This window comes from Mastigoproctus giganteus, chromosome 9, assembly GCF_048544385.1.
Source record: "Mastigoproctus giganteus isolate SK-2022 chromosome 9, ASM4854438v1, whole genome shotgun sequence".
Lineage (NCBI taxonomy): Eukaryota > Metazoa > Arthropoda > Arachnida > Uropygi > Thelyphonidae > Mastigoproctus > Mastigoproctus giganteus.
This window is the reverse complement of record NC_143583.1, coordinates 214,731,056-214,757,891: the sequence shown is the minus strand read 5'-3', so window position 1 is coordinate 214,757,891 and position 26,836 is coordinate 214,731,056. Positions and strand designations below refer to the sequence as shown.

General features: G+C 38.4%; 1 protein-coding gene across 1 annotated transcript in view; it reads left to right on the top strand.

Annotated features, from left to right (window-relative positions):
- Positions 1 to 26,836, top strand: part of LOC150081119 (uncharacterized) — a 154,636-nt gene that overhangs the window by 107,651 nt on the left and 20,149 nt on the right. The gene's annotated exons all lie outside the window — the stretch shown is intronic.

The window sequence follows — 26,836 nt, the reverse complement described above, 5'->3', positions numbered from 1 at the left end:
TTCAGTTCAAAATAGGTCGCGTGACAGATATCAGTGTAGATAAGCAATCATTAAGTTGGCGTATCAACTCAAAAAGTCGGCGCGCGTTTCTTTTTATTTAAATCAGTTCGACTGCAGGGGCAGCTCGTCCATAGGCACTGCAGCATCCCCAGCTATTTAAATATAGATATACAGTGAACGGAGTTATGTGAAGAACAATGCAGTGCAGTGAATATTTTTCTATACAGGGCCGGATGTCCCATTAGGCACTGTGCCTAGGGCCTACGAAGGAAGTAAAAAAAAAAAAAAAATAGGTAGGTTGGAAAAGGTTTTCAGATTTAAAAATAGTGCAACATTATACTTGAAATTAAAAGGAAACAAAATCTACAATATCATCAATATCTTAGATTGCTTGTAACATTTCTTAAGATTAATAAAAAAAGTTTCTTGCTTAGGCTTCTCGTTTTAGCAAAATCTTCAATAAAGTCCTTGAATTCCATATGACGAGTAATATCATTCTCGATACATAGAAGTACCAACGATGATAAGTGATCTTGGCTCATAGTTGAGCGTTACACAGTTCTTGATCTGCTTCGAAAATGAATGCTCTCTTTCAGCATTCGATCCAATTATGGATAGATATGCTTTTGGAAAGTGAGGTAGTTTGGTAGTGTGCAAAACTTAAGGACCAACATAGTACTGGCTGCCACGATACAGATACATCACTGTCAAAGATGGAACAAAGGGAAGAGGTGGTCCTCAGTAGGAGGTATGGCCACCCCTAATGTCAATGCAGGATTTGCACCGCCTGTCCATACTTATAACAATGTTGTTGATAAGTTCTTGCGGTAACATCGTCCATTAATCTGCCAGCACCATCTTCATCTGGTGGGTGTGGACGTGCCGCTAGACGTCTCCCCAGAGCGTCCCATATGTGTTCGATGGGATTTATATCGTCAAAAACGGGCAGGCCAATCCATACGAACAATGTACTCACTTTCCAAAAGCATATCAACAGCTGCAGTGTAATGGGGTGTGGCGTTATCATCCATAAACACGAACTTGGGGCCAGTGGCACCTCGGAACAGACGCACATGGGGAAGGATTACCTCAGTACAGTAGCGTGCACCGGTTACAGTACCGCCTTCCAGTATCTGGAGTTGTGTACATCCATCCAAGATAACGCCTCCCCAGACAAGACACCTCGACCCCTTTCAGTGATGTTTGCGGGGTGATACCGTGTGCCAGATTAACTGACGTCACGAATCGCTGCTAAGACTGAATCTATTCTCATCAGTAAAGAGTACTTTAAGTACAGATTTTATGGTTGTAACCTTTAGAAATAGTGTTGGTCCTTAAGTTTTGCACACCAGTATAGTAATCAGTTTATCATTTATTTGTGCCTTTATTAATTCTGCCACAGACATTTTGTTCTAGCATAGTGCTGAAAATAATAGGAATTCATCAACGAAGTCTACTTCTTAGCCGAAAGAGTAGGTGCTGACTAATGGTGTGGCTTTGGATCGAATTTCTTCTTTTGGCATAGATTATCTATAAGAAAACAGAAGGTATCATGCAATGTTCTGTGACTAGTACGTCTACAATACGATAAAAAATTTGAATTCGAAATGTATCTTTTGCACTTACCTCTGCTGATACCAATTCCTCTGGTGTTTCATCAAACGGTTTCTTCCTTTTACGCTTTCGGTCTTCATATTGTCTGCAATCCGAATTTGGAACGAATTGTATTGCCATTTTTTCAAAATCATAAAATTTGTCTTCGTCTCGAACATAAATCGAATAATCTAGAAGAGCGTCATATAATTTCAAAATTACGCATAACTCGATTCCAGATTCTTGAATTGCTTTATTCGCTATATTATGTTTTTTAGAATATCTTCCCAAATGACATCATTAATGCTATTTCTAACCTGTTCAGTTTATTTGTCAAAGCTTTTGCTTCATGAACGACTGCCGGTTTTTGTTCTTCGCATTCTGAGATATCAACGAGTGCTACACGAATTTTACTGTAATTTTTTTCAATGATCTCGCCGCATCGTAATGTGATGACCATCCTATGTCAGATAGATTTTTGATCGAGATTATATTCTCCATCGTACTCAATTTAGACCACCTTTGTGGTGAGGCTGCAAAGAATGTGTAGAGCGACTGTAAAATGCCAAAAAAATTAAAGGCAGCAAAACAGCTTTCTGCGGATTTGGTCCCTACTAAATTAAGACTGTGTGAAGCACATGGAACGCATACTGTTAGTTTGTTGACTTCCTTGAACCTGACTTGGACTCCAGAATACAACCCACTCATATTAGCAGCGTTGTCATATGGCTGAGATCTGCAATTTGCTACATCCATTCCATGTTTATCAAGAACAAATGCTACGGTGTCAAAAAGATATTTTGCGTCATGCTTTTCAATGGGAACAAACGTCAAGAAACGCTCATGTACTTCGCCATCTTTTGATACATAACGAATAATGACCGACAACTGCTCTGTGTGACTTATATCAGGAGTTGAATCTTCATTTTACCCAAAGCTTTCTTTTTTCATAACCAGATTCATCGTTTTCGCATATATCCGTCAGACATTTTAAATCACATCAAACACAGTTAACACAAGGAATTTTTATAGAATCAGAATATGAAAAATTGAAAATACTGCTCACCAGTCTTCTTTTAAAATTCACACTAGTACAAATGTTTTGAACAGGAGAATGCACATTTATCTCTCTACGAAACAAGTCAATTTAACAAGATAAGGGTGAGACAATAGTCATACAAGTTTATACATTCTCATACGTCCTGCGCTGCTGCTCTGATCAACTACTCATACTTGCATTGCATCAAAAGATGTAATTCACAGTCAGTGTGTTAATACAGTATAATTTATTGTAAGAAATATTTTCTTCCTCTTTTCCCACTTTTCAGAATAAAAGGTGTCTAGGGCTTACGAACATTACAATTCGGTCTTGCGCATCCTCTATTTCCAGTAATGATTTCAAAAATAAATGAATATTTTTTTTTTTTTTGTTTGAAATGGGAGAAGGGGTGAGAGACTGAGGAGAAGAAAGAGTGCGTGGTAGGGTCAGCATCCCCCAAAGGGGGGGAGCACACCCAACCTCAGGAAAAGGAGAAAAGATTGTGAGGTCAAGTGACCCACAAAGTGAGGTTCCCTAATGGCATGACCCTGCATTTGACAAGTCAAATGCCAGTCCCACTCCCAGAGGAGTATTTATGCGAGTTCCTGCTCAAGTAGGAAAAGCAGATATTGTACTACACCTTGAAGAGAAGAGGTGCCAGCAAGTCAGTGGATCCCACACTGGGCAAGGGCCCAGCGTCAGCAATTAAATCTTCCTCGGCCAAGATGTTCACAACAGATGTTCTGAACATCTGTTGTGTTCTGAAAAATGCAAAATACTGCACATGGGTAGAAGTAACCCCAGAGAAACGTATCAACTGTGTGGTACTACACTTAAGGTGATAGAAAATGAAAAAGACCTGGGAGTAATTGTGAAGTTTTCTGAGCAATGTAGACAGGCTGCCAGGGCAGGTCATGGGGTTTTGTCAATGATATATAGAAATTTTGCTAGCAGGGAAAAGGAGGTGATTGTCCCTCTGTATAAGGCAATGGTCAGGCCACGCCTTTGAGTACTGCGTACAGGTCTGGAGGCCTCATTTTAGGAAGGATGTAGATTTGCTTCAGCGTGCACAGAAGAGGGCAACAAGATTGGTGAGGGGAATGAAGGGATCCTCTTACCAAGAGAGACTTAAGCCTCTGAAAATTGCAGCGGCTGGAGACTAGGCACCTGCGAAATGATCTGATTGGGGTGTATAAGGCCTTGAATGGGTTGAGCACGCTGAATTCTGATGGGATCCTTCCACTTGTTCAGATTACGAACCTAAGGGGGCATAAATTCAAATTAAGAAAGGACAGATGTAGAATAGATGTGCGGAAATTTGCCTTTAGCCAGCGGGTGGTTAATTGCTGGAACAAACTTCCATTTGTCATTGTGGAAGTTGATAGGTTGAATAAATTTAAGGAGGAACTGGACAAACATTTAGAGGAATTTGTTTTGTAAATTTTTTTTTTTTTTTTTTGGCTGATGCTGCATAAGCTTGCTTTCTTGCATCATGTGCCTTTTGCTAGTGCTAAAAAAGAATAAAAACATTTTTAAGGAGCACTATGAATCAGGAAAGGCTAAATACTCAAGCAATGCTTTCAATAGAGAAAAGCTTGATCAACAGTGCACCAAACTTGAATGAAAAAGTTATTAATCTATTTTCAACAAATAAAACCGAATAATGGATTTTGTTTTTATATAAAAGTTCAAGTCTGTTAATAATTAATATGTTGTAGTATTTTTAACTTGTTTATTATTATTACTGTGTATATCTCATAACCAAGGCAATTTAATGTAACTTTAAGACGCAGCATCCCCAAACATCAGATTCACGAGCCGCCACTGCAATTAACCTAACTGCCTTCCTTTGAATCTAGTGATGCCCACCAAGCCTGAAAGGTTTGGGGGGGTAGATTTGTACAGAGTAACTATTCAGAATAAAAATACCGCCGAGAGCGAAGAAGAAAATATCTGTGATGTGCTTATGCCTAGAGAGAGTAGAGTTAGGGTAATTTACATGTTTATATTCAGACTTCCCTTCTCCGGTCATTTTAATGATTTTAGTGTACTTTCTTTCGCCTGAGCACTCCAACTACGGTGATAACTTTATCTTTTTGAATCACGAAAATATCGTATCTTCCTCTCAATATGGGGGGGGGGGAAGCTAGAAAAGTTCGTAGTAATGTACAGGACCTATCCGAGGTTCTATACATTACTTGGTCCGGTCCAGCACTTATGCCGGTAACAGACGTTTACATTTTAAATTGTTTCTTTTTTTGCTCGTCTTTTATTCAGGTAATTTTTTTGTGTGAAAACATCCATAGCGGCACTTAGCAATGACGTCACACTACCCACGCGACTGTGACAAACGTGATGTGAAATACCGAAATTAAAGCGAAAGCATACGGGGCCACGGTAGCCTTGTAGCAACGTCGCTGGCTTGCTGAATAGCTGATCGGGGTTCGATTCCAGCTACTACCCTTATGGGAATTTTCCCAGGGGCATTCAGCATTGAGTTTGGCGGTCTCAAACCGTGGTCGTGAGGTTTTTCACCGGGATTGACTCCGGTTTTCCCCTCACAACAGACAAACCGCCCTTCGCGACGAGGGGTACACGAAAATTTGATAGGGCTAGGGACGCGAGTAGACTAAACTCTGCAGCGTTTTCGCTGCAGACTTTCCTCTTGAGGGAAGGGGGTTAGTGGGGCAGCCGCGCCACCATCATTTAACAGACATCTCCTCCTTAAAAGAATGCATTGCATGCACTAATTTCAGCTGCAGCTAAAACCATCAATTAAAATGCTGTTCAGCAAAAATCAATTGCTGGGGTTTGCACCTGTTGCTAAATATAAGTGCATTGCATTACAAAAAAAAAAAAAAGAGTTAGTTGATGTGCACAGAGCATTTCATTTAATTTTAGCATACATTAATAATTCACAATTTATGCGCATTGCTTCAGCTATAGTATATGGATAGCCTATGTGATATATATTCCAAAAAACGAAAATAATAATTTCTGGAATTCTATTGGTGTCGACCTTTCCTGTTTCATTTTTTAATGAATATTTGTAAAAGAATACGAGAAGTTTACCTCAATATGATACGTATAATATTCTCCAGAAATTAAAACGAAAACAATTTAAAAAATCGAAAATCTTACATTACAGTAAGAAATAATTAAAAATCAATTGAATTTTCTTCCTAAGGAAGAAAAATCGTTTAGCAATTTTTTCGTTAAATTATTTCTTACTGTAATGTAAGATTTTCAATTCTCTTATTCATTTACAAATATTGATATAAACGTAGAACGTATTGAGCATTATAGCTCTGAAACAGTAAGGGTCGAGAAATCTTTCTTAGAGAATGGAAGGCCTAAAATTTCCTTAAAATCCATCTACTGGGAACAGTTATTACATGCAGACGCACTGACAAAGAAATAATAATTGTAGACTTCTATTAGTCAGTTTTTAATGATATTTGGAATGCTCCACAAATCTTTCTAATAGGTTTACATATAAATTTCATGAAAATCCAGCCTGAAAGTTGTTGCTATATGCTAGCGGGCGGTAGGCGTAGTGAAAGCAATAGGCTCATATATGCTAAACGGGACAATATTTTACAAATCGAGAATTTAATTGAATAAATTAATTTTATTTATTCTTAATGTGAGAACATCTATAGCAGCACTTAACAATGGAATGTAACGGAAATGCAAAACTTGTGGTTAAATATTTGTATTGTTGCAATCATGCTTTCTGCAGAATCTCTCTAGTGTCAAACGGCACCAGGGGTTTCACCCCCCCCCCATCTCCGCGTACTATACATTGCGGGTGTGAAACTGTCAATGTCAGAGGTTTAAAGGTGTAGGGATTTTGTATACGTGTAGTGTCGTGTACCGTTGACCACACTGCCAAGTGGATGCAGACCACTTGGTCTGCATCCACTTGGCAGATAACTATAATACTGGTGTACCACCAGTATTATAGTTATTTACTCTGGTAGGTCCTGCCACCTAATTTCCTGAGATTTCAGTGGCTAAGACCTTAAAAAAAAAAACGCTATAGATAGGGGTCAGCCAAAAGGAGTACTAGTTATTCGAATTGATGTTATTAAGTGTAGAGGTCAAGCAATTTAGACTATCATGGGGTTCACTTCCCTGGTCTCCTCGCGCCCTGTGAGTGGGGGAAAAGGACCACGCAAGAGAGCGTGGCTAGGAAGTCCTAATGATCTCTCTAGTAGTGATACTAAAACCTATGTGACCTCCAAGATACTGACTTATTCATTCATGATAGTAATCTATGGACCTTGCCTTAATGACAGCCGTAATCCTAGAAATATTTTGCAAAGAACCACTGCTGTGAGCATGGAGTATACTTCTTGCTCTTCTTTTAAAGCATTGGAGAACTGCCTAATCGAACAGAGACACTTGTGGAGCAAAATATGTTACAAGGGATTGAATTTCTCTGAAAAATTATCTTCCTTTGTATTGATAGATATGTTCAGATTGCATTTAAAGTGTTTAGCAAATAAGTTCGCTTTGCTGTATGAATCATCCTTATCAATTTCTAAGACGGTTAAGTAGTTCGAGGTTATTTTCTGATATAATGAAAATTAGTCTTTATAATTTCGTTTCAAATGGGTTTATCTTTCTTACTAGTATACTATTTTGGAACCTGACAGTTTCTTGAACAAGTCAATCTAATTGTTTTCTTTACACTTTTGTCAGCATCTAAGAAAGTTTTATGTTTTCGAGAGTGAACTCGTTTGCAATGCCTTCCATCTGCATTATTGTTTGTTTTTAATTAAGCGAAGCATCAAGGGATGCATATTACAACAGGTGTTATAACGGCCTTTGCGCCAAATGCTATTCTTTGAAGAGTTCTCTCCATCTGTCTTAGAAATTGGCACAAACCTGGTGTTAAAAAAGATCCTTCAATATTTCGTCGAAATCCGATAGTGTTGCCAACTCTGTCGTTGCTCTAAACGCAATGGTGGAACTCAGTGTTGCATTTAGAGCAACACGAGGTATTTTTTTAGATAATTCCTCTTCACTTGTCTGAATACGGCAGAAACAGGATTTATTATAAAGTCAATCAAACTTGTCTTCCAAAAAGTTTTTAAAAAACGTGTATTGATCACATACTTTGGTAATGTAAGGATCACTGCAATTTACAAAAGCGAATGAATGTTTTGAAATCTATTCGTTTTTTAAAAAAAGCGCATTGACGTTTAAAGCAATCCTCCCCTCTACACTACATTCTTTCTCAGTTGATAGCAGCACCCTGTTCTTTGTTGCAAAATGCAAGTCTTCTATGAATACCTGAATTGGTGGAACACATGGGTAGCAATAATCCAAGTTTAATGTTGCTACTGTGTTACCACACTGAGGGTAGTGGAGAATGAAAAAGACTTTCTGGTAATTGTGCAATCAGATAAGTTCTCTAACAGTGCTGTCAGGATAGCTTAGGGGTTTTTATCAATGAACATGAACCTTACTAGCAGGGGAAAAGAAAATGATTATCCCATTGTACAACGCAATGGTCAGACAGCATCTTGAGTACTGCATATATGTCTGGAGGCCTCATTTTAGAAAGGATGTAGAGAAAGGCAACTAGGCACTGCGAGATGATTGAGGTGTTTAAGGCTTTGAATGGATTAAGTCAGCTCAATGCTGAGGGAATTGTTCCTTCCTCTTACGCACATGAGGGGGACATAAATTCAAATTGAGGAAGGGCAGTTCCAGGATAGATGTGCGGGTTTGCCTTCAGCCAGCGGGTGGTTGGTTGTTGGAACAAACTTCCATCTTTTGTGGTGAGTAGGTTAAATAAATTTAAGGACGAACAAAATAAACTATTGGAGGGGATGTGGAAAGGCGTTTTTTTTTTGGCTGATGCTTTATAAGATTGCTTTCTTGCATCATTTACCAGTACGAATATTAATATGCTGAAGTATCGATCGAAATCAAGAGATCAATTTTTGCACAGCCTTCTTTTCCCTAAATGATTCATGTAGAATCTGATGAATTGTCTCATTTGTATCAAATTCATCAGCCATATATTCCGATGGTCAAATGACAATCTCTTGCCACAATTCCAAGAAGTTTTGCAACTTTGTCGTCATTTTGCGGTTGATGGAAACCCACTTTTTAGTCCGTTTAGAACACCCTGTGTCTTTGGAGCATTCATACCATTCGAACACACTTAATGTTTCATCACTATACAGTTTTTAAGATTTCATTCATTGCAGATTTTTCCAGTTTAAAGCAATATTTGATATTCGTTCATTGCTTAATTGCAAAATCATGACATGGAAAGTTACCGTACAGCCTACTGGACAATCTCTGTATCATCATCTGTTGGGGGAAATTTGACACATATACCACTTCTGTTTATTCTTAAACTCGGTGAATATGGCCACAAAAGCACCTTCATTGCCACACCTCGTAAGTTGTTCCTGGAGCGCAAACCACATACCACTTCTGTAAATCAGACTGTATTCATTCGCCAATATCAGTTGAAGTCGACTTCGGTTATCGATTCCCAGGGGATTGCATTTTTAACACTGTGGAATGTCCTGAAGTCATTCCACAATCTTTTTATGGATTTTTCCAGTGATTCCAACTTTTAGAGTAACCTCTTTTTTTTTTTTTTTTTTTTTTTTGTGAGATAGAGCAGAATGGTTTGCTAAAGTCCAATATAAAAATACCTAGGCACATGACGGATTCTTTTGGAATAGCTAACATTTTCCTTTTACAAAACCGTGCTGTATATAGGTGAACAGGAGGAAGCCAAAGTTCCTGCCTACAGAATTTTGCATTATCTGGATGCATCATTCGTGCTTTTTTTTAGAATGTCTCACATATGGTCCTTTGAAGATGACTGATATCAAAATTGATTTACATCAAATAAAAGGAAGACATTGTAAAAAGCTTTACAAGATACGAAGGCTGTTCAACAAATGATCTTAATTTTTCATGACACATACTGCTTGCTATTTCTAGCTCAACTGCAGAATTTAAGACCAAACCAAGCTGCATCACACAGCAACTGCGCAGAGTTAAGGGTAAGGCACCACTAGTAGTCTCCCACAACTGTGCCGGCAGGATGGCAGTTTAATCAGTGCCCATAACCAGCTGAATTAACCCATGTATTACCTTCCTGTAATCAAAAATTGGTTCAGAGTCTATCAAATGGATGCAGAGGTTAATAAGGGCCAAAAGGAACCCAACACCTTACCAAGTATTTTTTCGATAAAAGGTTCTTTGAAACAAGATTGTGACCAGTTGTCATTTCAAATAAGTACAGCGAAAGTAGTATTAAGAATTTAGTGGTTAAAAAAAATATTGCTAAATAAATATGATCCAGATCATCAACACTGGCTATCGACTATTATGTCCAAGTCGGTTCAGCTTTCGAACAAACTGATAAACTGTATGAGAAATGTTTTAGAACACAATATCTTATTAGTTTGCAGAAAATTCCTAAATCTTTTCTGATTTTTTAATAAAGGCAGCCAATATATCGGGTACACTACCCTTTAGTGAAATCAAATGCTTCTTTAGTAACAGTATCACCTTTTCATAACATATGATATAAAGCAGGTAGGTATATAGGATAGGAATGTGCCGATCTGCTTTATACCGCAATTCATTGGCACAATGGGAAAGGCATGACTTAACTGGCTGTGACATGGTAGTCAGTCCCCGGGGGGGGGGGGAAATCTGTATTTACCCAGTAGTTGCGATAGAAGTTTGAAACAAACTATGCATTATACTTCTTGACAAAATACACCAGACAAAATAATGTTTTTTTGCTACCTTTCACCACACTTCAGCAGGCCAATTTTGTACAAGTCTTCTGAATGTCCTTCAAACCACAACTAGGGAGCAGAAATCACCTCATCATCAGCAGCAACGTGCTTTCCATGAAGGACTTCAGGGCAATAAAGAGGAAGAAATCAGAGGTTGCAAAGTCGAGAGAATAAGCAGGACACAGCAATATTTCAAACCCACATCCATGGGCACACCTCATAGCAGCTTGTAAGGAATGTGCAGGGGCATTATCATGGAGCATGCACACACTCTCCTTTTGGCAGTTTTTCCATATTTTTTTTTTATAGTAGCACGTAACTTTGAGGTTGGAACAATACTTCGCCATCACAGTACGTTTTGAAGGTAATCGGTTAACATTACACCATGCTGCTCCCAAAAATTTACAGTTGCACCTTTGCCTTTTTGGGGGAGCGATGATTCTGCATGATTCCAATGTTCTGACATTTGTTTAGTTTCAGGATCATAGTGTATAAAATTTCATCCGTAACATTCCTCTTGCTTTTCCTGGTACACTGACATTTCATGTGCACATCCCCTTTCCTTCTGGTAAGCAGTCAAGTCTGGGGACACATCTAGCACACTTTATTCATATGCAACTCTTGATGGATGACATTCTCCACAGATCTTACACTAATTTGAAGCTCTGAAGAATTCAAATTCAAAAGAACCTGCATTCTGTAGGTTCTTTCGCCTTTGAAGTGTTTATACCAATGTGCAACACTGTAAACTGGGCAGTCTTCTCCATAAACAGTAACCATTTCCTTGTGGATTGTTTTTGAGATTTTCCTTTGGAGAAAGAGAAACCAAATCACTGATCAGTATTCCACTTTATCCATTGTGACACTTCACTTCATTCAGCACTGCAAAGAAAACAAATTAATTGTGAGATCGAAACCAAAATATGTGCGATTGCTAGAGATTTCAAGGTATCATACAAAAAAAATCAACTCTCAATCACAACTACTTCTGCGTGAATACAAATCTTTTTTTGAATCAGCCTCCCATATATTTTGCAAACTGCAAATCTACTGTTTTCAAGTATAACTATCCCAGGTGTACCGATATTGGTCCAATAACATCTAGCCAACAGTGATTCTTTGGTCAGAAACAATTTGTCAATGCTTGGCTTGTGGAGGATGACAAAGTTAACCCAACCAAAAAAGCATTTCAAAATGCACAACTCAACTCATGATAGCTTGTCACTGACAAGCTATCATGAGTTGTGCATGGGCATCCACAGAGAGGGGGGGGGGGTGCAAACAGGAAACTTGCTTCCTCCTGGGATCAAGTAAAAAATTCCACAAATTATAATCGTAAAAGTGATTGAGTTATGTAACCATACAACCTCGACCATGGGACACTTTGTCTGCCTTAAAATTTTATTACAGGTTGGCCGGGTAACCATAGAACAGGTGTTTAGCATTAGTAGAGGCATATGATGCAAGCTTATGCAGCATCAGCCAAAAAAAAAAAAACCCTTCCACTTTCACCCACTCCGTTGGTTCGAAATACCTGTCCACCTGAGCCTTAAATTTATTTAGGCTATCAACTTCCACAACAAGGGATGGAAGTCTGTTCCACCAACCAACTACCCGCTGGCGAAAGGCAAATTTCTGCACATCTATCCTACATCTGCCTTTCCTCAATTTGAATTTATGCCCTCTCAGGTGATTATTCTGAGCAAGAGGCAGTATCCCATCAGCATTGAGCATGCTATCAGATCATCTCGCCGGTGCCTAGTCTCCAAACACTGTAATTTGCAAAACTTAAGCCTTTCTTCGTAAGAGCAACCCTTCGTTCCATTCACTAACCTTGTTGCCCTTCCCTGTACTCGTTCCAGCAGCTCTACATCCTTCTTGAAATGAGGCCTCCAGACCTGTACACAGTACTCAAGGTGCGGCCTGACTATTGCCTTATACAAGGGAATAATTACTTCCCTATCCCTGCTAGAAAAATTCCTATATATCATTGATAAGACACCATGAGCTACTCTTGCAGCCCGTCTGCACTGCTCAGAGAACTTCATATCAGCCTGCACAATTACCCCCATGTCCTTTTCGTTCTCTACCACTGTCAGTGTAGTACCACAGAGATGATACGTTGCTCTGGGGTTGCTGTTTCCTTGTTAAACTTCATTTGCCACTTCTCAGCACATCTGCTCAATCTTTCCAGATCCGTTGCAGCAGCATAGTTCAGTAGTGTCCTTGAAAACCCTGCCAACCTTCATATCGTCTGCAAACTTGGACATTAAGCTTGGTATACCATCATCAATATCATTAATAAATACAGAAAACAACAATGGACCCAATACTGAACCCTGAGGGACTCCACTAAAAACATTAGTCCATGATGAGCAGTGTCCATTGATTACCACTCTGTCTTCTCCCCCTCAACCACCCCTTTATCCATAGCAGCAATTTGCTTCCAATTTGTGCAGCAGTCTTCCATGTGCAACAGTATCAAAAGCCTTTCTAAGATCCAAGTATATAATATCAAAGTTATTCCCTGCATCCAGTTCTTTTGTGACTGCATCATAGTATCCGATCAAATTGGTCAGGCAAGACTTCCCCTTAACAAAACCATGCTGTGTCCGAGCTATAACTGAAGTCTTGTCTAGATGATCCTGCAGTGCTTCTTTAACCAGTGCCTCCATTAATTTTCCGGGAACAGAAGTTAAACTCACAGGTCTATAATTACTTGTGTCAGCCTTTGATCCTCCTCTGTGAATTGGGGTCACATTTGCACATCTCCAGTCCATGGGTACCTCCCCTGAGTCCAAGGAAACTCTCATAATTATGGCTAAGGGTTTGCTTACTTCCTTTGCTGCCTCTTTTAATATAACTGTATAGATCTCATCCACCCCAGGTACCTTTCTTGTGTTTATCTTCAACAATTTCTCCTCCACTGTACTCTCAGTTATTACAAGATTCTCCAGATCCTGTTGCAGCAGCATAGCGTCAGTAGCGTCCTTAATAACCCTGCCAACCTTTGTATCGTCTGCAAGCTTGGACATTAAGCTTGATATACCATCATCAATATTATTTATAAATACAGAAAACAACAATGGACCCAACACTGAACCCTGAGGGACTCCACTAATAACATTAGACCACGATGAACAGTGTCCATTAATTACCACTCTCTGTCTTCTGCCACTCAACCATCCCTTTATCCATAGCAACAATTTGCCACACTGCTCCAATTTGTGCAGCAGTCTTCCATGTGCAACAGTATCAAAAGCCTTTCTCAGATCCAAATACAGTATATAATATCAAAGTTATTCCCTGCATCCAATTCTTTTGTGACTGCATCATAGTATCCAATCAAATTGGTCAAGCAAGACCTTCCCTTAACAAAACCATGCTGTGTCTGAGCTATAACTGAATTCTTGTCAAGATGATCCTGCAGTGCTTCCATTAATTTTCCTGGAACAGAAGTTAAACTCACAGGTCTATAATTACTTGTGTCAGCCTTTGATCCTCCTTTGTGAATTGGGGTTACATTTGCACATCTCCAGTCTGTGGGTACCTCCTCTCAGTCCAAGGAAGCTAACGGATTGTTTACTTCCTTTGCTGCTTCCTTTAATATAACTGGATAGATCCCATCCACCCCAGGTGCCTTTCTTGTATTTATCTTCAACAATTTCCCCTCCACTTTACTCTCAATTATTACAAGATTATCTAGCTCACTGCCAGTGTTTACTTCATCTATGGCATTCTCCTTTCTGAATAACTCATGTGTGAATGCAGATGCAAAATATTGATTTAGTTTGTTAGCTACCTGAGCAGGATCATGAACAGTTGAACCATCGATATCAAGTGGACCAATCTGATTCATCCCCTTCCTTCTAGAGCTTACATAAGTAAAGAACTCCTTGCTGTTTTTCTTTGCATCCCTTGCCAAAAATTTCTCGTAATCTGCCTTCGCCTGCCTAACCTCCTTTGTAACTTGGTTACAGATCAACTTGTATTTATCATAGGCTTCTGTGTCACGTTAATTTATATGTATCCCATGCATTTTTGTTCTCTGCCATATGTCTCATTAGTTCATCTGACATTCATTTAGGCCTGAACCATGAATAATATTTCTTAGTTGGTATGTAAAGCCTAGTAGCTTCCAAGATAAGTTCTTTGAATGATTCCCATTTTGAGTTTGCTGTTGGTACCACTGTATAGAATTTAAATTCTATCTCAGACCATCGTAGTCGCCTTTACGAAAGCAATAACCCTTCCCTTTACCCCTGATGTTAGTTACCTCCTTGAGTAAAACCCCCTTCAGCACACTGTGATCACTGCCACCTAGTGGTCCTGTATCTGCAGATTCTTAATGCATGAAGAATCACTACTGATAATCAAATCAAGAGTATTGCTCCTTCTAATTGCCTCCCGAACGTGTTGATTTAGAAAACAATCATCCAATAAATCCACAAAAGCCTTGCTAGTGTGTGAGTGACCAACCCACAAATTCCAGTCAATATCTGGGAAATTAAATTCCCCCATTATAAGACTCTCTGATTTACTGGCCCACTCCTATTTCCCTGTACAGTTTCTTATTATACTCATCAGAATCATTAGGCCTATAGCACACTCCTACTCTCAATCTTGATCTCCCAATGCTTATGTCACACCAAACTGACTCGACACTGCACTGTCCAGCGATGTCGACTGGCTTCACTTCCTTGGATTTTATGTGTTTCTTAACTAATAGCATAACCCCTCCTTCCCTTCCTATCCTGTCTGTAGACGTTGTATTCCCCAAATACCGGTTCTGCATTACTTATTTCTGTGTGACACCACGTCTCTGATATCCCAACAATATCCGCCTTTGATGTTTTGAGCATTCCTCAAATTTATTTACCAAACTCCTAGCATTGATGTACACGCAAGTATACATGCACCTGTTCTTTTTCTTAGCTACCCTAACACAACCCATGTGTTTACTTGTACCCCAATGACTCCCAGCAGTCTCTAAAATATCCTGCATCTTGTTTTTCAGGCTTCTGCTCATTCCAATAGAAGCAGTGCAAGAATCACTTTCACCTCTGCCAGTGGCTACTGTTAATCTATTAGTCCTTGTATCCCCCCAATCTAGCAGTTTTCCGACCCGCCTAACACTGCCTCGATAGTATCAGCAAACATTCTTGTACCGTTTCTATTTAAGTGTATCCCATCCCTGTAGAAGCAATCTCTCCTGTTAACAAGTACAGACTACGTTGAAAAAAATTCTACCCCTTGAGCCTTGCACAATCTTTCCAGCGTCGAATTGATCGACAGAATCATCTATTGATTTTTTTTCACACATTTGTGAAAAAAATGTTCATTACTGTCGTGAACAGTGACCAGTTCATTTGCCCTCTGTGTCTAGTGAGTCACTGATTGAAGTGTGAATAGTAAATTGATAGTGAAACAAATTTAAAAAAAAATACATTTTTAAAAGGTAAGTGTATGTAATTTAATATTATTTTACTTGTTAGTTTTATGATTTTTTTGCTTTTAAACTGCAGTAATTTAATTTAGGATTTTGGGATTAATTAATTAGTTGATTTTTATTAAAATATGCAGGTCAATTTTTTTATATATGAAATTGTGTTAAAAACTGAATTAATTCGGAATACTTTTTTTCCCAAGAATTAAAGATCATTAAAATGAAAATAATGTATTTATAGTTTATTCTAAAAATATATTTTCTTATAACCTCTTTCAGAATGGATATAAGGAGTTATTTTCCTTCTCTAGAAAAAAATGCAAAAAGACGTAAAATAGAAATTGATCAGGAAAAATGTATGCCTTCGCATACACAAGTTAATCCGATTCCTGGAACATCGATTCAAAATGACTCTGTCGAGTCAATTTCATCAAATACAGTAATTTATTAGAATATGATATTGGTTCTTACGTTGGAGTTTCCGCTATAACACCAACTTTAAAATTTGAAATCCTTTCTAATACTTATGTTCCCAACAAGGACTATGATTTCAAAAAAGATTCTTCTGGAAAGAGACAGTTTAGATTTGCTTGGTTAGAGGAATACTCAACATGGTTGTGTTATTCAAAACTACAAAAAGGTGGGCTTTGTTTGTACCAAAAGAACATCGGGGTTGTCAAGGCACGTTTATGAAATATAAAGATTTTAACCAAACCGCCAGAAATCACATGTCATCTCAATGGCATAAAGAAGGTGCTATTGATGCACAGAATTTTATAACAATCCGCAAACATCCAGAAAAAGATATAAATTTAACAAATTATAAATCAGTACAAAAACTATAGAGTCCAATAGAATTAAATTAGGTTCTATTTTATCAGCCATTGTATTTTGTGCCACACGTGATTTGCCGTTATGGGGGAAAAGGAGTGATATTGGAAATTTATATGATTTATTTCAATTTCGGATCGAAGTGGGAGACTTAATTTTAAAAGATCATTTGATGAAAGCTCCTGAAAATGCATGGTACACTTCTGTAAGAAACTGGACATCAACTAATAGAACTTTGTGAAATGGAAATACGAGAAAGCATTGTATCTGCTGCAAATAAATCTATTGGATTTTCAGTCTTAGCTGACGAACCTGCACATATTGCTGGGATAGAGCAGTTTTCACTTGGCATTAGGTTTGTTGAGAAAACGAAAATAAAAATATAAAGGAAGAATTTTTAGGATTTACAAAACTATGATATGGATGCGAAAAGTATTAGTTCTGCTATTTTAAATAAATGTACTGAATATGGTTTGGACATGAACAAATTAATTGGACAAGGATACGATGGCTGTGCAAGTATGGTAGAAAAGGAAGCTGGTGTTCAAGCCCAGATAAAAAATTATATCCAAAAGCTACTTACGTACACTGTGGCTTCTCACAGATTAAACCTAGTTGTGAAATGACCTAAACATTGTACCAGAAGTTCGCCTGACAATAAGAATTATAAACTCTATAATAAAATATTTTAGAGAAAGTCCAAAACGAAGACCCACATCGTACCAACAATTCCTTTACTTTCAGAAACTAGATGGACTTCGTAACGAATGGACCTGGTGTACTGGGGTCCATGGTTTTTTAATAACATACACGTGTAAGTTATAAATCCAGTTTAATGTAAGAATACAAATATATACTAACAGTAGCTTTCGAGACTGGCGTGTCTCTTCATCAACTGACATTCAAATACAATGGATAAGTGCAATGAGCTGAGTGAGGCACGTTAATCATGCGTCATTGTTGTTGCACGGACGTGCGCTGCTTTTTTTTTTATTCCACTGATCATCTAGCATTAAAACGGTTGTCTCTAGAATGGGGTGTAGACGTATGCCTTTTTGGCGATTTATTGCCTTTGGATTGTTTACTATGTTGAGTGACTCTAGCCATAGGCGGTGGCGAAAGTGTCGTGAGTGGTCTACTATTTCAAAGTCACGTTTGGGGTCAAGATCGTGGTTGGTGGCCCAAAAATGTTCCTCGTGAACGACTTAGCCTCCAATCCAGGACATCACTATCCACTGATGACATCTGTACCGCCCTCAACCTATGCTTATCAAGCAGCATCTTCACTTTTGAGGATTCAGTCTACCAGCAGGTACATGGCACTGTTATGGGTGCCCCTGTTAGTTCCGTAGTAGCCAACATCGCCATGGAAGATCTGGAGGAGCAGATACACCGGAACCCACCTACACCTATTACAACATGGTGTAGATACGTTGACGATATTTTTACTGTAATACCACGTGGCTCTGAAACAGCACTACTGGAATACCTCAACTCCCTATCTAATTTCATCAAGTTTACTATAGAGTCAGAGGTGAACGGTACGCTCCCGTTCCTGGATGTCCTAGTGCATCGCGTAGGCCCACATCTAGAGACTTCAGTATACCGCAAACCTATGTGGTCCGGTCAATTCACTAACTATCCGGCCACGCACCAAGCCATCTCAATAGCACTGCCCGCACCCTATTCTCCAGGGCTTGGAGCCATTCCAGCACTGATACAATTAGGCGTAACGAGATCTTCCGTGTGAAGGCGGACCTAACCAAATGTGGTTATCCATCCCATGTGCTAGATAGATGCCTATTACAGGCAGAAGAACTCACATCCCACCCAAAACCACCGAACCAAGCCGGTATATCGTCCGCCTACATTCCCTATTATCCAGGCATGTCAGGACGGATCTCGAAGGTCGTTAGAAATTACAACATCAAATGCGTGCAGTTACCCTGCAGGAACCTACGTTCACTTGTCTCCAGTGTGAAGACCACTGCCACACCTGTCTTACGCAGCAATGTAGTATATCGCATCACTTGTAGATACTGTAACAGTTGCTACATAGGAGAAACATCAAGGCGTCTCCAAGATCGCCTTACGGAACACGACAGAGCAATCTGGCTTGCCGAAACTGACCGGTCCGCGGTCGCGGAACATTTTTGGGCCACCAACCTTGACCCCAAACGTGATCTTGAAATAGTAGACCACTCACGACACTTTTGCCACCGCCTATGGCTAGAGTCACTCAACACAGTAAACAATCCAAAGGCAATAAATCGCCAAAAAGGCATACGTCTACACCCCATCCTAGAGACAACCGTTTTAATGCTAGATGATCAGTGGAGTAAAAAAAAAAAAAAAAAAGCAGCGCACGTCCGTGCAATAACAATGACGCATGATTAACGTGCCTCACTCAGCTCATTGCACTTATCCGTTGTATTTTGTATTTGAATGTCAGTTGATATATACTAACAGTAGCTTTCGAGACACGCCAGTCTCGAAAGCTACTGTTAGTATATATTTGTATTCTTACATTAAACTGGATTTATAACTTATACGTGTATGTTATTAGATGGACTTCGAAATATCAAAGTATATCAGTTTTTTCAAAGAATTTTCAACTCATTTTCAATAAATTAGAAGAAATTTCTATGAACTGGACAGGATCAACACATCAAGAAGCGCATCACTTAGTAACATCATGTAGTACTTCAATGTTTATTATTTGTTTAAATATAATATCAAAATATTCTGCTATTCTCAAACCAATAACCCATAGATGTAGATTTACTAGCCACTCACCAACATATTGAGGACTTACTTAAAATATTTTCATTTCATAGGGAAAAATCAGAAAAATTTGAAGAGATTTTATAAACTTTCATTAGATATGACTGAAAAATTAACAATAAAAATAGAAATACCTAGACAATGTTCCCTACAGAAATATAAATGCAATTATCCTGGAATCACACCTGAAGATTATTATCGGCAATCAATATTTATCCCATACTTAGATTCTTTAATTTCATCCTTAAAATCAAGATTTTCCTCAGATAACGAAATAGCCTTTTCAGTATTTCCATTTCATCCCAAGAATATTCTAAAAATAGATAAAATAAAGTTCCAAACAAGTCAAAAGAGTAAGCAAAAAATACAATTTCCAATATTTAGAAAAAGAGGAAACAACATGGTATGAAAAATGGACAAATTTTCCTTCGACTGATATTCGCCAAACTTTACCAGAAGTTTTGGAACATTGCGACTAATTCCCTTCTATTAATTCGGCAATAACTATTGGTATGACATTACCTGTTATGACCTGTACCATTGAAAGAAGTTTCAGCACCTTGAGACATATGAAAACACGGTTAAGGTCCACCATCTCAGAAACTCGCTTATCAGGTTTATGTATGATTAGTGTGCACAGGAAGAGACTAGAAGAGGAAGCAGTAAAGAAGAAATTTATTGAAAATGTCATCAATAGGTTTGCAAGCGATAGATGGAGAATTCAATTCTTATACGATACATATTGAAATTATTATTATCTATATATATATATATATATATATATATATTAATTCTTGTTTCCTTTATATTGTAAATTTATATACATTATGTATGTGTTTTTGTATTGATGCAATACTGTATTCTATAATCTACTTGTTTAATTAAATAATTAAATAAAAATTTATTGATGTAATTATTTGTCTCCAAGCTTTTGCCCCCCCCCCCCCCCCCCCGGAAAATTTTCTGTGGACGCCCATGTTTGTCACGGATTACGTATCCAATGACAACTGAATGGGATTCCACTTCTCTGTGTGTTATGGGTGTTTAATGGTGCATAAGCTAAAGTGCACCTTATTCCACTTCTTTCAGCAAAAAATATGAGCAATAGGCTCAGAAGCACTGAACAGCAAAACATTAGAAAAGGTCTGACAACTCTTGATTCCCGTTGATGGAATTACAATGTCTAAAAACAAGCCCTCCCACATCAACTGTCCTATCCCCTCTAATAATTTGTCTAATTCTTCCTTAACTTTATTGGAACATAAGTATTAGAAAGGATTTCAAATTTTAAAGTACCCACTTCCACAGTACATAATGACTGCTATCACTGTAAATCTAATACTGTATAGGCGCCTCCGTAGCCAGGTGGGAAGGAGCAGCAGTGCGTAGCACATGCTTCTTGATTAGACCAGGGTTCAAGCCCGTCACCACCAAATACGGAGGATGCGGAAAGGTCAGGGAATGACCACCACATATCCCGAAGAAATATGGCCTTAGTTGCCAATGCTCCTAAAAACCAAATAACAACAAAATAAATAAAAATAACTAATACTGTATATGAAATGCATATAAAACAAAGGAAGAACATATACAGAAAAATATTTCAGGCTGGGCTAAGAAGATTAAGTATCAGTCCTAGATATGCCAAAACACACAAAATAGATAGTTTAGTATTATAACAGAAGTTCTAGTACTCCTAAAAATTGACTTTGACCGGAAGAAGAGAAGAGAGACCTAAAAAAAATTAATTCTGACATTAAAGTGAAAAGGAGATTGTGCCATGAATGAATGTGCTCCAGTCAGCCATAACACAAGTAAGAGTTCAAAAGCAAAAAAAAAAAAGTATTATAATAACATCCAAAGAGTGGGTTAGGCATGGTGAGGAAAATAAGGAGACCCAAATTGCAATATTGCTAATATTGGGAAATCATTAAAACAGCATCACCACATGATGCTTGAGTCCTGGGCATCACCAAGTGATGCCCAGGACTCAAGTGTGTCTTTAGGTATTGAAGTGGGCTTGGTGAAGATCTTCTGACTAGTCTAGATTGTCACAGCCACAGTTGGAAAGAGTTTCGGACTTTGCAATGTTAAAGTGCAATCTGCTTTGAGAGGTAGTAGAGGCATGTGGTGCAAGAAAGCAAACTTATGCAGCATCAGTCAAAAAAAAAAAAAAAAAAAAAAATTTCACACATCCATTCCCTCTAAACTGTTGAATTTACTTAAAATATCAACTTCCAAAATGACAGATGGAAGTTTGTTCCAGCAATCAACTACCCACTGGTTAAATGCAAATTTCTGCACATCTATTCTATAACTGTCTTTCCTCAATTACACCTCAATCAGATCACCTTGCAGGTGCCTAGTGTCCAGATGCTGCAATTAACTTAAGCCTTTCTTGGAACATCCCTTTGTTTCCCTCACCAATCTTGTTGTCCTTCTCTGATGTAGAGTTGCTTGAGCAACTCTACATCAGAGAAGAAATTCAGAAGAGAAAGTAGAATTCCTGTCTGTCATTGACAATACTCCATGACCTGGTCTGGCAGCCTGTCTGCACTACTCAGAAAATTTCATATCTGACTGCACAATTACTCCCAGGTCTTTTCGTTTCCTAACATCTTAAGTGTAGTACCACACAGTTGGTGTTTCTCTGAGGTTATTTCTATTCATATGCAGTATGGGTAGAAGGTATACTGTTTCTTCCTAGCACTTTTCAACAGAGATAACAGTAGGAGAAGGAGGGGCTAGGGCTGGAAGGGGGGAGAGAGAGAGAGAGAGAGAGAGAGAGAGAGAGAGAGAGAGGAGGAGGAGGAGGATATGAAAATAAAGTAAAACTGGGCAGACAACAAGATTTGTAAATGGTATGTGCTGATATCTGATACAGACGAGCAGGTTGTTAAACTTAAGGAAAGTGAATAGGGGATGAGAATAAATTTTGATAAGACTTTGGAAAGGATAAAAAGGAAATAACTATTAAAATAAATAAGAGAATTTGACATGTATTTAATGTTGGCAATCTGCTAAAGGTGATGGAAGAAGTAAGGAAATTAGAAATACAAATGGGTAAGGTAGCGTACGAGATCAGAAATAAGGAAATGTAGTATTCAAAAGGACATGCAAAAATAGAAGAATGATAGGGAAAATAAAGAAAAATTGTATTAGAATACTGAAGGATGGAGAAGATAAAAAATGAGAGGAAAAAGAAATGGAACATTGGACAATTTGTTAGAGGCTGATGTATCATGGGGGACTGAAAGGAGAGGCCCTAATACTGGGGGAGACAATGTGATTTAGTTCTGACTGTCATGGATGTACAATGTGCCAAAGAAGAGAATACAGGATGCCTGAAGAATTCTATTTGTATTAATATTTGTAGATCTGTTTGTTTCCAAAAATATCTGATAAGGATGCATCCCATCCTGCTTCACTGTGATATGTGGGAAGCAGCAAACCTTGGAGATTGTAGCTTGCACGTCAAATGCAAGTGGAATCTGGATCACGGTAAGAAGGGTAGAGGATATTTGGTATAGTTATCTTTGAACAGTTTCTTGGAAGGCTATGAGGCAATAGTGAATGCAATCTCAAAAGGTAGGGGATCTGAAAAAAGAATATTCCTGGACAAAAGAAAGCACAAAGAACAGCATAGAACCTCAAAGTCTTACGGTGTGCTTTGTAATAAAGCAAGTTCCATGCAGTGTTTGATAAATTTTGAAAAGTAGAAATAATTGATCATAATTTTATAGAAAATAATTACATTAAATAAGAATGGTAATTCATTAATAAGAGGACATGCACTGATATACTAATATAATTTTTAAAAATTTCCTTTTTATTTGGACAGGAGAAGTGGTAATTAATCCTACTGACTTCACAAATGAGACAGACTGTGGTTGGTCCGTACCTAGATCTAATATAGTTAGAAAAGGACGTTACATGGTTGTTTTCCATTAAGATTAATTGCTATGTTTAATAACCACTCATATACCATGTGAAATTAATAATATAATTTAATAAGCTAATTGCCCAAACCACTATAAATTTAAGGTGATGTTTCAGGCATCTTGCCAATACCCATCATCAGACCATGCTGCTAACAGACTTCTACTTGCACTCATGGACATCAGGTTTCTGGCAGCATCTGAAAGTAGGAGTCTGTCAGCAGCATGGTCTGGTGCCTGAAATGTCACCTTAAATGTATAGTGGTTTGGGTGATTAGCTTAATAATCTATATTATTAATTTCATGTGGTATTGAGTGGTTATTAAATATAGTAATTAATCTTAATGGAAAACAACCATGTAATGTCCTTCCCTAACTATATTAATCCTATTGAGTTAATAATTACCACCTCTCCTGTCCAAAAAGTCACTGATAAGTTTTCTTTGTGTACTACCTGTAAATGAAATTTTTCTATTTCAGTGGTGGTAGTTCTGGTTCAAATAGCTGTAGTATTTCTAAGTGTCCAGTGTAAATAAAAATTAGTTCCTGTATGCAACACCCTCCAATCCCTCTCCTTTTACCTTATAATTTGAACCATTATACTCCCAATATACATCAGAAATGCAGAGCTAGTCTGGCAGTAGATTGAAATCATTCTCTTGGTGGCTTAGGTACTAATCAAATCCTCTCATCACAATAATTAACTTATTTATAAATTATATAATAATAAATATTTTATGATAAATGTAATGAGATGAAAAGACAGACACCCCTGCCCTGTTTGTTAGCATGGATGACAAAGTGAACACTGAAATTATAGTCAACTGATAGAGCATGGAGCCCAGGATGCAAGATGAGCTTTATCCAAACAGTGGCAATAAAGTGATATTGTTCACCAATAGGTTAAACAAGGTAATTCCAAAAACAAGGTTTTTTAATTAAATTTTAACGTGAGTAATCCCATGCAGAGACATGGCAAAATTGCTAAACTTTTAGCTGAATGGAGAAATCCTGCCAGGTGCCAATCCTTCCATCTTGCTCAACCCCTGCAAAATAGCCTTAAGAGTGACACATACAATCAGCAAGATGAACTATGAATATGTCCAATAAGTGCACAGACTAGGACATGACATTTTCATTATACATTACAGAGGATTGTGTAATGAGACATATAAACACTTCTCTGTAAAGTGTCTCTCATTACTTATCAATAAGACATGTATTATAGAGAAGTTTGTGTCATCCAATCATATTATAGTATTAGCATTAGCAGAGGCATTTGATGCAAGAAAGCAAGCTTATGCAGCATCAGCCAAAAAAAAGAAACCACTTCCACTTCACCCCTCTATTCGTTCAAAATACCTGTCCAGCTGAGCCTTAAACTTATTTAGGCTATCTACTTCCACGACAAGGGATGGAAGTCTGTTCCACCAACCAACCACCCGCTGGCTAAAGGCAAATTTCCGTACGTCTATCCTACATCTGTCTTTCCTCAATTTGAATTTATGCCCTCTATCAGATCACCTCGCTGGTGCCTAGTCTCCAGACACTGTAATTTGCAAAACTTAAGCCTTTCTTTGTAAGAGCACCCCTTTGTTCCATTCACTAATCTTGTTGCCCTTCTCTGTACTCGTTCCAGCAGCTCTACATCCTTGAAATGAGGCCTCCAGACCTGTATACAGTACTCTAGGTGTGGCCTGACCATTGCCTTATACAAGGGAATAATCACCTCCTTATCCCTGCTAGAAAAATTCCTACATATCATTGACAAAACAGCTACTCTTGCAGCCCGTCTGCACTGCTCAGAGAACTTCATATCTGCCTGCACAACCACCCCCAGATCCCTTTCATTCTCTACCACTGTCAGTGTAGTACCACAAAGTTGATACGTTGCTCTGGGGTTGCTGTTTCCCATGTGTAGTACTTTACATTTGTCAATGTTAAACTTCATTTGCCACCTCTCAGCCCATCTGCTCAACCTTTCCAGATCCTGTTGCAGCAGCATAGTGTCAGTAGTGTCCTTGGCAACCCTGCCTACCTTTGTATCGTCTGAAAACTTCGACATTAAGCTTGATATACCATCATCAATATCATTTATGAATACAGAAAACAATAATGGACCCAACACTGAGCCCTGAGGGACTCCACTAATAACATTAGTCCACGACGAGCAGTGTCCATTGATTGCCACTCTCTGTCTTCTCCCCCTCAGCCACCCCTTTATCCACAGCAGCAATTTGCCTCCAATGTCACACTGCTCCAATTTGTGCAGCAGTCTTCCATGTGCAACAGAATCAAAAGCCTTTCTAAGATCCAAGTATATAATATCAAAGTTATTCCCTGCATCCAGTTCCTTTGTGACTGCATCATAGTATCCAATCAAATTGGTCAGACAAGACTTCCCCTTAACAAAACCATGCTGTGTCCGAGCTATAACTGAAGTCTTGTCTAAATGATCCTGCAGTGCTTCTTTAACTAGTGCCTCCATTAATTTTCCTGGAACAGAAGTTAAACTCACAGGTCTATAATTACTTGTGTCAGCCTTTGATCCTCCTTTGTGAATTGGGGTCACATTTGCACATCTCCATTCTGTGGGTACCTCCCCTGAGTCCAAGGAAGCTCTCATAATTATGGCTAAGGGTTTGCTTACTTCCTCTGCTGCCTCCTTTAATATAACTGGATAGATCCCATACACCCCGGGTGCCTTTCTTGTGTTTATATTCAACAATTTCTCCTCCACTTTACTCTCAGTTATTACAAGATTCTCTAGTTTACTGCTAGAGTTGAATACACCTCTGGCTTTCCCCTCGCTAAATAACTCCTCATGAGTGAATGTCGATGCAATATATTCATTTAGTTTGTTAGCTACCTGAGCAGGATCATCAACAGTTGACCCGTCGATATCAAGTGGACCAATCTGATTCATCCCCTTCCTTCTAGAGTTTATATAAGTAAAGAACTCTTTGCTGTTTTTCTTTGCATCCCTTGCCTAACCTCCTTTGTAACTTGGTTACAGATCAACTTGTATCTATCATAGGCTTCTGTGTCATGTGTTAATTTGTATGTATCCCATGCATGTTTCTTCTCTGCCATATGCCTCATCGGTTCATCCAACATCCATTTAGGCCTAAACCTTGAACAATATTTCTTAGTTGGTATGTAAAGCCTAGTAGCTTCCAAGATAAGTTCTTTGAATGCTTTCCATTTTGCATTTGCTGTTGGTAACATCATCAGTTGGTCCCACTGTATAGAATTTAAATACTGTCTCAGTCCATCGTAGTCGCCTTTACGAAAGCAATAACCCTTCCCTTTACCCCTAATGGTAGTTACCTCTTTGAGTAAATCCCACTTCGGCACACTGTGATCACTGCCACCTAGTGGTTCATTTATCTGCAGATTCTTAATGCATGAAGAA